This window comes from Tursiops truncatus, chromosome 9, assembly GCF_011762595.2.
Source record: "Tursiops truncatus isolate mTurTru1 chromosome 9, mTurTru1.mat.Y, whole genome shotgun sequence".
Taxonomy (NCBI): Eukaryota; Metazoa; Chordata; class Mammalia; order Artiodactyla; family Delphinidae; genus Tursiops; species Tursiops truncatus.
This window is the reverse complement of record NC_047042.1, coordinates 101,515,414-101,527,462: the sequence shown is the minus strand read 5'-3', so window position 1 is coordinate 101,527,462 and position 12,049 is coordinate 101,515,414.

Here is a 12,049-nt window from a genome sequence, read left to right as displayed (position 1 = left end):
CAAAACCTGGTTCTTGCGTGTATGGGTATGTCAGATGTGAGATGCAGAGGACCCTCATTAATGAAAACAGATTATATTAGGGCAATAAAACTGAAATGAAGCCACTCATTTGCTTCACGTGGGTAATTCAATTCACTCTGCACTGTAACTCTATCAAGTCCGCTGCTGTACCCATCTCGGAACAATTTCCTTCTCGTAAAGGGGAGAAATAGCCTTTTCTATACTACTAATTGCATTTCAAATCATTTTAATTTGGAACTCAAACAAAGTAATTCTCCTAACAATCGCTTCTATTTATGTATTTCTTGACAGGTAAACAAAAATTGCCCGTTGGCTAAATAAATCCATGAGTCATATAAACCTGCAATTTGAACAGATTTTTCCTCACTCACAGCAAAACCAACACTGACTCTCTGCTCCAATAGGATGCGGTGGGTCTCACTCGTTCCTCCGATTGAGCTTAAGTCCCTGACGGGTCCCATCCCCTCATCCTTCGAGTTGCAGCCATAATCCCCACCATTACTTTCTTTATAAGCCAACAATAAACATTGTTTATTGTTGACACAGAACTTTCTCAATCTTCGTGAGAAAGGATGGATCCATGGATGCTTTCAACGGACTCTGAAGAACTTCTTAGCCATCCTATGGTAAAAGAAGCAGCAGTATAAGGCTATGTGTACATCTCTGTTTCAGCATCCCCGTATTCCTCTCTCTCTGAGACCTCTAATATCCCACACAACCTCAGTTCGACTCTGAATGAGATGTAAATGGTTGGTTGTAATCTAAATGAATTTTGAGTTTCCAAATTGAGCTATTCAAATTCATAAGAGAAATATCTTTCTTGAGTACTTAACGCAAAGAAAAATAATTTACAATAATTAAATCCAACTCTACTGTGCAATAGAACAGAAGACTCATGAGCTTGCTAAGACACAGCGCAGTGCTTCAGTTAAGTTACCGACTTACATCAGACCCTCAGGTGGGATACTTGGGCCATGATGGGCACTCTCACGGAAAACCTCGGAATAGGTACTAGTCTAACCTTATACCCACTGATTACATCTGCGTTTTGTTGTTGTTGTTGTTGTTTTTTGCGGTACACGGGCCTCTCACTGTTGTGGCCTCTCCCGTTGCAGAGCACAGGCTCCGGACGCGCAGGCTCAGCGGCCATGGCTCACGGGCCCAGCCGCTCCGCGGCATGTGGGATCTTCCCGGACCGGGGCACGAACCCGCGTCCCCTGCATCGGCAGGCGGACTCTCCACCACTGCGCCACCAGGGAAGCCCTACATCTGCGTTTTACTCTTTTCCAATGATACAACGTAAACTTCAGGACCTGAACTTAGCAGATAGCTACCGATGCCCTGACAAAGCAGGCAGTCTGCTTGGATTTATCCACATGATGAAAAACAGCCCCTTGATATGATGGCGCCTCAGAGAGCAGACCGACTCGGTGTTTAAGCCCCAGTCCTTGCTCTCCACTTCCGATTTAGGTGGAATGATGGGGATGTCCTGCACCAACTGGCACAGCTCCAGGGAGAGGTTTAAAGCAAGCGATCCACAGACTCTTCCATCTCCCTTTGATGTCAATTATCTTTGAGGAAAAAAAAATCATCATCCCTAAGATTAACGCAATTCTGGTTTTTTAGCTCCTGGAACCATATCTTATCATTTCCGTGTGTGATACTGGTCAGATTAAAGAGTTCCCCAAAGACGTATCCTATTGTCCATTTACTTAAAAAAAAACCCAGACTTGTAATACACTTTATACTGGGGAAAAGCTGGCTTTTATTCATTTAATTAGTGCTTTGGAGAAAGCCAAAGCTTTTTTGTTTGTTTTCCAGCGGAAATTACAGGAAAAATTTCTGTAAGCATCTCCTTACACACACGTCCTTCCCTCTCAGTGGTGAGAACTGCCAGTGTGATTGACTTTTGGTTCCCCAAAAGTTACACCCCTATTCCTTCTCACTTTCTGCCCATCAGTATAGAATTTCTGTCCTCACATGGTGTCTACTTGGCTAAAGAAATGGATAAAGTTTTATGGGCGGCATTGGAAAGATTTTTTTCCTCTCAGATAGAAGACAGAGGTATGAAGAGGGACCTCTTCCCTGTCCCCCAGCACTGCCTCCAGTTTTCTGTCTCTGAACACATCTGTGTGAGGATCGGAAGGTACGGAGCTACTGCAGCCTCTTTGTGACTATGAGAAGAAGGTCAAATGCTTTTGCACTGATACAAACGCAGAGCCCCAATGGCATGGAGCCACTAAACAAAACTCAGAACAGCCTCCCAATTAGAAACCCCTGTTTTAGCCCCTTTCAGTCAGGAATAGTTACGTAGCCCAAAGTGTCCCCAACAGATACAATCAGACCCCTGGCTCTTCCTCAACGGCTCTTTGCGTAAGGAGAATTCACTAAGCGTCAGTTTTCTCATCTACAGCATGAAGATGATAAGAGAGGTTATTCCCGTCAGCTTTACCTACAACACAGGGCTCCTGAGAGATTCCAATGCATTATTATTATAGGGAAAGCCCAAAACCTCTTATATATACCTAACCTTTGGGAGAATGGGGGCTTGCCCATAGTTCATACTCTACAAAACACATCATTCAGCTTTTTCATCTGATTTTTTCTTGTTATTGTCTATGATCGTGCATTTAGACATCTTGTTGACTTTGACACATTCTTCCAGCTAGAGCATTTGGAGGACAATGTACTTCAACTCTCGAAAGCCTCATGTATGTGAAGAAACATGTTCCGTGAGATATTCTCTATCCAGGGTTCCTAAAGCCACAGAGAAGACCAGTGTGGGTCCAAAACAGGGAGGAGAGAAGGGAGGAGAGAGTCATTGCTTTACCAAATTAAATAACAGTAACAGAACTCTTAGGCTGATCAGCACTCTATACTTAAAATATTGTCCAATGTGCAATGTCATTACCTCAAAGACGGTCCTAAGAAGCAAACCTTGACTTGGCGTCAGAAGAGCCAGTTTGGAACCCACTCAACCAGGGCAGGTTGTGCCACCTGCAGGCTGGGCATGTGTCCAGAGCGCTAGGAATCAGAGTAGGCATCAAAAACACAAGTAAAGGTATTCCAGCTCCAACAGACATATAGAACTTTGCACTAGACGATCTGGGAAGAAACCTATTTCAGCACACATACATGTTTTTAATATTTTACAGAATGAAGGTCTGGAATTTCCTTTTGGGATTGAACGTGGGAGGGGCAATGCCTTTGCATCGTTAATACAGCCTGCAGAGGTGGTGACCCCTAAAAGTTAGTTGAATATAAATTTTGCTCCATGTTTATCAGCCTCCTGTTTATCAAAGGCAAGGACCATTAATATTTCAGATGATTTTCCTTTTTTTTTTTTTTTTTACAGAACTCAGAGTTGAGGGAAGAAAGCATGAAAAACAGGCTTATAAAGTATGTTGCCTATATCTTGCAGCCTGTTTTTTGATTGTTTGGACTTTGCGTGTTGTTTGTTCTTTGCCTCAATCCGGGGGAAGGAAAGAACACGAGGAAAATAGACAGAGACATTTCTCTCTGTCTCCTGGGTCTCTCTTTCACTCTTATTTCTTCTCATAGCTTCTCTCCACAGTCCTTCCACACCAACAGTGCCCTTGAGATAGCAGCCCTGTCATTCCAAAACAACTCGGCACATCCTGTTCCCCTACAGCTTTTCATTTCGATGACCCTTTGATGCATTCAATCAACTGCAAAAACAAAAGCAACACAACAAACAACAGAAAAGACAAAGCAAAACAAAACCAAGGGTCTTGTGAATGTGCTGGTTCTGAGCACACGGAGAGCAGCTCAGAGCTTGACGTTGCCGCTTGAGGGCGCTATGGGAGTTCAGAAAGGCAAGCTGTGCTCGGCCCTGGATGACTAAGGGCGGCCCTTCATTCTGATCACACCATCTCTGTGTTCAACTGAGCGCAGGAAATGAGGCAGCCTCTTAGAAGACTTTTGTTTCCTATGAAAAGGAAGTCTGCTGTTACACGTTTTCATGCCTTAACTCTTTTAAATGCTTTCAGAAAACTAAAATCGAGTCAAAAATGAACCATAACTCTTGTCTTTCCATTTGTTGAAGATTCAGATATTCTGCGGGGGGAGGGAGAGTGGGCATATTAATGTGCTACATTCCCATTCACCATGGAGGACAGCTATGTCAGAAGGATGGTTTGTGGACCAAGAATGTCATGGTTCAGAAGGGGTCCTGGATCACCGTTGGTCTTTTTTATCCACTGTGCCCTCGGTGTAAGCGATACCAAACTGGCATGGCTGCTGTGTCAGAGCAGCAAGGGAGCTACTGAGAGGGGGTGATGGACTGGATTATACACAAGCATTATTTGGCCTAGACTGGCTTATTCCACCTATCACTTTCTTCTTCTCCCCTCCTCCTCTCCCCTTCCTTAAAAAAGATAAAAAGAAATCCAGAGAGAAGAAGCTCTGCTACGATAGCTGACACCCTTTCCAAAACGATAGGAAATAAATTCAGGACCTCGGAGAGCAGCCTTACAACGGTCATGGCTGCACAAGTCTTCGCGGAGAATATGAATTTTATGATCTTTGAAAAGTTATTCATTAATTGGGAAAACACAGCGTTACAATTTATTTATTTTCAGTCAGATTTTAAAACATGCATGTTTTAATACAAACTTGCAATGGATTTTGGAAGCTAGGACATCCATAGGTCCACTGACACCTGCAAATGAACTTTGAATTTCTTCTGTAAACATTCAACCCATGAAGGGTTTTGTTGATGATTAATAATAATGATAATAGATTCAATCGAGGGGGAGATTTATAATCATATATTTTACATACATCATCTTATTTAATAATTTTAGAAGTCCTGTGGTGTTGGTATCACAGTCCAAGTGCGACATTATACAGGAACATCTCCACTAGGTTTCTGTCCACTTACTTCCGTCACTTTGATGAGTCATGCACTGAAGCACATCTCAGGAAGACGTGAAATTGAGTTTCCAGATGGCACAATCACAGCCTTGCTTCAAAGCCCAGCTCAAAAGGCACGCCAGGGCTTCCCTGGTGGCGCAGTGGTTGAGGGTCCGCCTGCCGATGCAGGGGACACGGGTTTGTGCCCCGGTCCGGGAGGATCCCACATGCCGCGGAGTGGCTGGGCCCGTGAGCCATGGCCACTGAGCCTGCGCGTCCGGAGCCTGTGCTCCGCAGCGGGAGAGGCCACAGCAGTGAGAGGCACTCCATCCAAGAGGTCTTCCATGATTTTTTAGAAGTTACTAATCGTCTTGCTGAACCCTCATAACGTCTGTAAGTACCTGCCTTATAAAACACACCACTCTCTATCTTGTGCTATTCATTCATTTATTCACCCAACACACATTACGGAGCATTAATATGGCTGACCATGTCTTATCTCCCCCATCAGAAATTCCTTAAGAAGAAGATATGGGTCGATTAAGGTTCATGCGAGGAACTCTGTAGTATACAGAGAAGGTGCTCAAATTAGAGGGAAGTTCACTTAAGCCCCACTTTTCTGCAGAGTCTGCACAGAGGTGGTCTTCTGGAAGATACTGTGTTGGAGTCTGTTGGGAGATGCTCTGATTGGTGACTGCTGAGACACTCCAGTGATATGAGGATGCTATATTTCACAACAGCGTCTTTCAGAAACTATGGACCATAACCCACAGGTAGGCCATGCTCATTATGAAATTAGTGTATGATTTTAAAGAAGAATTTGAAAAACCTTCCACATTGTGTGTGCTTTCCTCTTGCAGACATGTTGGGCTCCTGCCCCAGAGTACAAGCTCCTTGAGAGGAGAAACTGCTTCCATTTCCCTCACTGTTCACACCAGTGTCTATCACGGTGCCCGGAACATTGGACACGAGCAATGAATATTTGTCAAACGAATGAATGAGGCTAAAACAACAACTGTAAAATCATGGTAGACAGGGACCTGCCTGGTGGTCCAGGGGTTAAGAATCTGCCTTCCAATGCAGGGGATGCGGGTTCGATCCCTGGTCGGGGAGCTCAGATCCCACGTGCCGTGGGGCAACTAAGCCTGCGCACCAAAATTACTGAGCCTGCACGCTCTGGAGCCCACAAGCCTCAACGAAGAGCCCACACGTTGCAATGAAAGATGCCGTGTGCCGCAACTAAGACCCGATGCAGCCAAATAAATAATTTTTTTTTTTGCGGTACGCGGGCCTCTCACTGTTGTGGCCTCTCCCGTTGCAGAGCACAGGCTCCGGATGCGCAGGCTCAGGGCCATGGCTCACGGGCCTAGCCTCTCCACAGCACATGGGATCTTCCCGGACCGGGACACGAACCCATGTCCCCTGCCTCGGCAGGCGGACCCTCAACCACTGCGCCACCAGGGAAGCCCTAAATACATATTTTTTTAAAAAATCATGGTAGAATAAAAACCATATGATCATCTCAATAGATGCAGAAAAAGCTTTTGACAAAATTCAACACCCATTTATGATAAAAACTCTCCAGAAAGTGGGCATAGAGGGAACCTACCTCAACATAATAAAGGCCACATATGACAAACCCACAGCAAACATCATTCTCAATGGTGAATAACTGAAAGCACTTCCTCTAAGATCAGGAACAAGACAAGGATGTCCACTGTCACTGCTATTATTCAACATAGTTTTGGAAGTCCCAGCCTCAGCAATCAGAGAAGAAAAAGAAATAAAAGGAATACAATTTGGAAAAGAAGAAGTAAAACGGTCACTGTTTGCAGATGACATGATACTATACATAGAGAATCCTAAAGATGCCACCAGAAAACTACTAGAGCTAATCAATGAATTTGGTAAAGTTGCAGGATACAAAATTAATGCACAGAAGTCTCTTGCATTCATATACACTAATGATGAACAATCTGAAAGAGAAATTAAGGAAACACTCCCATTTACCTTTGCAACAAAAAGAATAAAGTACCTAGGAATAAACCTACCTAGGGAGACAAAAGATTGGTATGCAGAAAACTATAAGACACTGATGAAAAAAATTAAAGATGATATCAACAGATGGAGAGATATACCATGTTCTTGGATTTTGGAAGAATCAATATTGTGAAAATGACTATATGACCCAAAGCAATCTACAGGTTCAATGCAATCCCTATCAAAATACCAATGGCATTTTTTAGAGAACTAGAACAAAAAATCTTAAAATTTGTATGGAGACAAAAAAGACCCCGAATAGCCAAAGTAGTCTTGAGGGAAAAAAAAAGAGCTGGAGGAATCAGACTCCCTGACTTCAGACTATACTACAAAGCTACAGTATTCAAGACAATATGGTACTGGCACAAAAACAGAAACATAGATCAATGGAACAAGACAGAAAGCCCAGAGGTAAATCCACGCACCTATCGTCAACTAATCTATGACAACGGAGGCAAGGATATACAATGGAGAAAAGATAGTCTCTTCAATAAGTGGTGCTGGGAAAACTGGACAGCTACATGTAAAAGAATGAAATTAGAACACTCCCTAACACCATACACAAAAATAAACTCAAAATGGATTCGAGACCTAAATGTAAGACCAGACACTATAAAACTCTTAGAGGAAAACACAGGAAGAGCACTCTTTGACATAAATCACAGTAAGATCTTTTTTGATCCACCTACAAGAGTAATGGAAATAAAAACAAAAATAAACAAATGGGACCTAATGAAACTTAAAAGCTTTTGCACAGCAAAGGAAACCATAAACAAGACAAGAAGACAACCCTCAAAATGGGAGAAAATATTTGCAAATGAATCAATGGACAAAGGATTAATCTCCAAAATATATAAACAATTCATGCAGCTCAATATTAAAAAAACAAACAACCCAATCCAAAAATGCGCCGAAGACCTAAATAGACATTTCTCCAAAGAAGATATACAGATGGCCAAGAAGCACATGAATAGCTGCTCAACATCACTAATTATTAGAGAAATGCAAATCAAAACTACAATGAGGTATCACCTCACACCAGTTAGAATGGGCTTCATCAGAAAATCTACAAACAACAAATGCTGGAGAGGGTGTGGAGAAAAGGGAACCCTCTTGCACTGTTGGTGGGAATGTAAACTGATACAGCCACTATGGAGAACAGTATGGAGGTTCCTTAAAAAAGTAAAAATAGAATTACCATATGATCCAGCAATCCCACTACTGGGCATACACCCTGAGAAAACCACAATTCAAAAAGACACATGCACCCCAATGTTCATTGCAGCACTATTTACAATAGCCAGGTCATGGAAGCAACCTAAATGCCCATCGACAGACGAATGGATAAAGGAGACATGGTACATATATACAATGGAATATTACTCAGCCATAAAAAGGAACGAAATTGGGTCATTTCTTGAGACGTGGATGGATCTAGAGACTGTTATACAGAGTGAAGTAAGTCAGAAAGAGAAAAACAAATATCGTATATTAACACATATATATGGAACCTAGAAAAATGGTACAGATGAACCGGTTTGCAGGGCAGAAATTGAGACACAGAGGTAGAGAACAAACGTACGGACACCAAGGGCGGAAAGAGGCGGGGAGCGGGGGGGGTGGTGGTGGGATGAATTGGGCGATTGGGATTGACATGTATACACTGATGTGTATAAAACTGATAACTAATAAGAACCTGCTGTATATAAAAAAAAGTGATGTATTCTATTGGAAAGAAGCAAAAATAGACCATGTTTACTGTCTAAATTACATAATAATTTAATGATATTTAGCATCTATTGAAGATGTATTTATTATTGCAGATTGTATTTGCTTTATCAATGTCTTTGCTTTGGTAATCAAAATAAAATAAAATAAAATAAAATCTGAAAAAAAATCATGGTAGACAAGTCTGGGTTGCCTATCATATCAAAGATCCATTGAAGCAAGTTTACATACTCTTTCCCTGAATTTATCGATATGTATTACGGGGGTGGCTTCTAACATCTTAGATTCCCAAGGGAAATAGAGAAAGATAAATAGTTTGATATTAATCAAGCAAAACATCTGAGTACATATGTTATCAAGAAAGGTTTTGACACAATTCATGAAGGAAATGCACTCAGGGCACCAGGGCTGGGCAGCCACTTGGCCTCCTAGTACCCTTCATGTATGAACAAGTCTTCCATCCAGAGGAGGCTGAACAGTGTGGAGAGAGAAAGGGCTTTCATTTGAGATTTTTATTTGTTTTAGTGGCATGGCAATTTATCTCTAAGAGGCTAATAAAAATGTATTCTAGAGAAAGTAATATTGCACAATGCCACTTATAACAGATATTAAATCCCCCCAGTCTGGTTTATCTATCCAAAGTGGAATTAATACCATTGATAAGAAGTCAATGTACTATTTCTACATGATGAAATTAATTGCTTTCTTATATATACTAGTGGTGTCAAATGCTTAAATTAGTTATTCACATACCTATTCATCTATGAAGTCATCTTTAAGGACTAAGTGTTATTGTTAATTATAGCAACAGTGATTCTTAGAAAAAAACCTCTATAAATATTTGCTTGAAGGGCTACCTGTGAACCTTGGAGAAATACATATGGTTCCAGGCCAGAGCCTTTGGATAAGCCTGCTGTGTGGTCCTGGGAGACTTTGGCTATTGGTTTCAAACAGTGATTCTGTCTCAGTGAACACCTGAGAATACTATCGGGGAAAATGAATTTGCAGAATGTAAACAGACTGAAATTTTTCCTCCAAGGTACCTGCCAGGGTCAAAGTTGGTCACAGTCAACTACCCCTCTCCTCTCCGGTGCCGGGAAAGGCTGTCATTCTCCGAAGTCCAAAGCTGCTGAAACACAGCTTACTCCTGATACTGCAATAACATGATTCTTCCCTGAGCCCAGGGATTTCCAAATGCCTGCATTAAGGTGCACAGATCTAAACCAACCCTGACCTGGAAAGACTAAGAAAGACACAACAAAATAACATTACAGTTTTGAATATTATGCTCAAACCAATTGTTTCCTGCCTTCCTTTTGCCTTGGGATATCATTTCTACTGAGATCTGTGATGACCAGGCACGCACACCAAAAACATGCCTGTTGGGTTCTAGATCCCAAGGAATATCACCTCCTCATTGGAACATACATCACGGATGACTGGTGCACACGTGAGTACAAAGTGGGCACACGCCTGTCATCATGCCATCTCACTACGCATAATTGGTCTCCCACAGACACTGAAGTATAGCAAGTGACAAACAGAAATTCCATTTCCTGGTGGGAAAGTATCTCCTTGCTTGAATGAGTAGAATACCTGCAGTGTAGGGAAGTCTGTTCTGTTTCTAGCCCTGCTTCCTGAGGAGGGGCAAAAATGATGCCCAGGGATGATCTGCTGGTGCGCTTTCCACAACTCACCCGACCATGAGTAATGGAAGCCGCCACTGGATAACGCCACAAATGGCAGATTAAGAACCCTGACTCAGGGCCTCCGACTTGCTGTAGACAATACATTTGAAACTCAGTTCCTTCAGGTTTTTCATTGGAGAAAGTAGAGATTCAACAGCTATTTCAGAGAATTATTAAAAGGATTAAGTAAACTTCTTTTTTTACATGTGCATATATAATTATTATTTTTTTAACATCTTTATTGGGGTATAATGGCTTTACAATGGTGTGTTAGTTTCTGCTTTGTGAATCAGTTATACATATACATATGATCCCATATCTCTTCCCGCTTGCGTCTCCCTCCCTCCCACCCTCCCTATCCCACCCCTCCAGGCGGTCACAAAGCACCGAGCTGATCTCCCCGTGCTATGCAGCTGCTTCCCACTAGCTGTCTACCTTACTACGTTTGTTAGTGTGTATATGTCTTATATGATGTTTATTTTAACACACACACACACACACACACACACACACATCCATGCACTTTCCATTAGTCTCCCTGGTGCTATACCATGACTGTCCTTTCACTGGGTGGTTCAGCCAATGGGTTCATATTTATAAGACAGTCTACTCACTTCTTAAAGACTTTATGTTTGCCAAGTTCTCCAACATCAAGGAGAGTTGCTCTCCTATTTTCATCAATGTAGCTAATAAATACATTGTACTGAAGATGTAAAAAAAGGGCAAATGGGGGCTTCCCTGGTGGCGCAGTGGTTGAGAGTCCGCCTGCCGATGCAGAGGACACGGGTTCATGCCCCGGTCCGGGAAGATCCCACATGCCGCAGAGCGGCTGGGCCTGTGAGCCATGGCCGCTGAGCCTGCGCGTCCGGAGCCTGTGCTCCGCAACGGGAGAGGCCGCAGTAGTGAGAGGCCCGCGTAACGCAAAAAAAAAAAAAAAAAAAGGGCAAATGGTGCCAAAATGGTCTATGGGAATCATCTTTGTGGATATCTGCGGATGAGACAAGATTAAAAAACATTCAGTTTGTGTCTGTGCTATAATTTTGAGCTTGTTGATGCCTTTACGTCTTCCATGTAGCCTTTCTAGGTGTGCTGGCGTTGACAAATGCCTCTCTCGATAAAAGTGTAATGCTAAAATATACAGATGGAATTTGTACACCAGCAGCTGGATGTCTCCATCCCCTGGTTTTACTACCAGCACCACAAGTAATTCCTGCAAGGAAAATAAAATATTTTCTGTACTTTGATGAGCGGTAGAAAGGAAATTAAATTAGTAGCGTATGGGAGACATCACTTCAGGCCTGTGTTACTGGTTCATGATCTGTAATGAATGAAATGATTCATGTAATTTAACATTGAAAGCCCAAGTGATTACTGTATTTCTGTATCATTGCTATATCTGAAAGGGGATGAATTCCAGAGTGTACCTTATTCCCTTATTTATTTTCAAATCTTAAAGTAAACCCATTACTTGACCACACCATGATTCTTTTCTAAAGGAGCCTTTTCACTCTCTCATTAAGGTGGCGTAGAAGAGTATAGCGTCCACTGAAGCCTAACAATGAGCTAGTGAGTGATTTCTCCACAAAGGAAGGGTATAGACTGTACCCCCAAAATGTAGACCCCAGGAAATACACTTAAGGTTGAATATCTTAGAGCACAAAGAGTTTGCTGGTCCAGGGGTCTTGGGATTGGGTGAG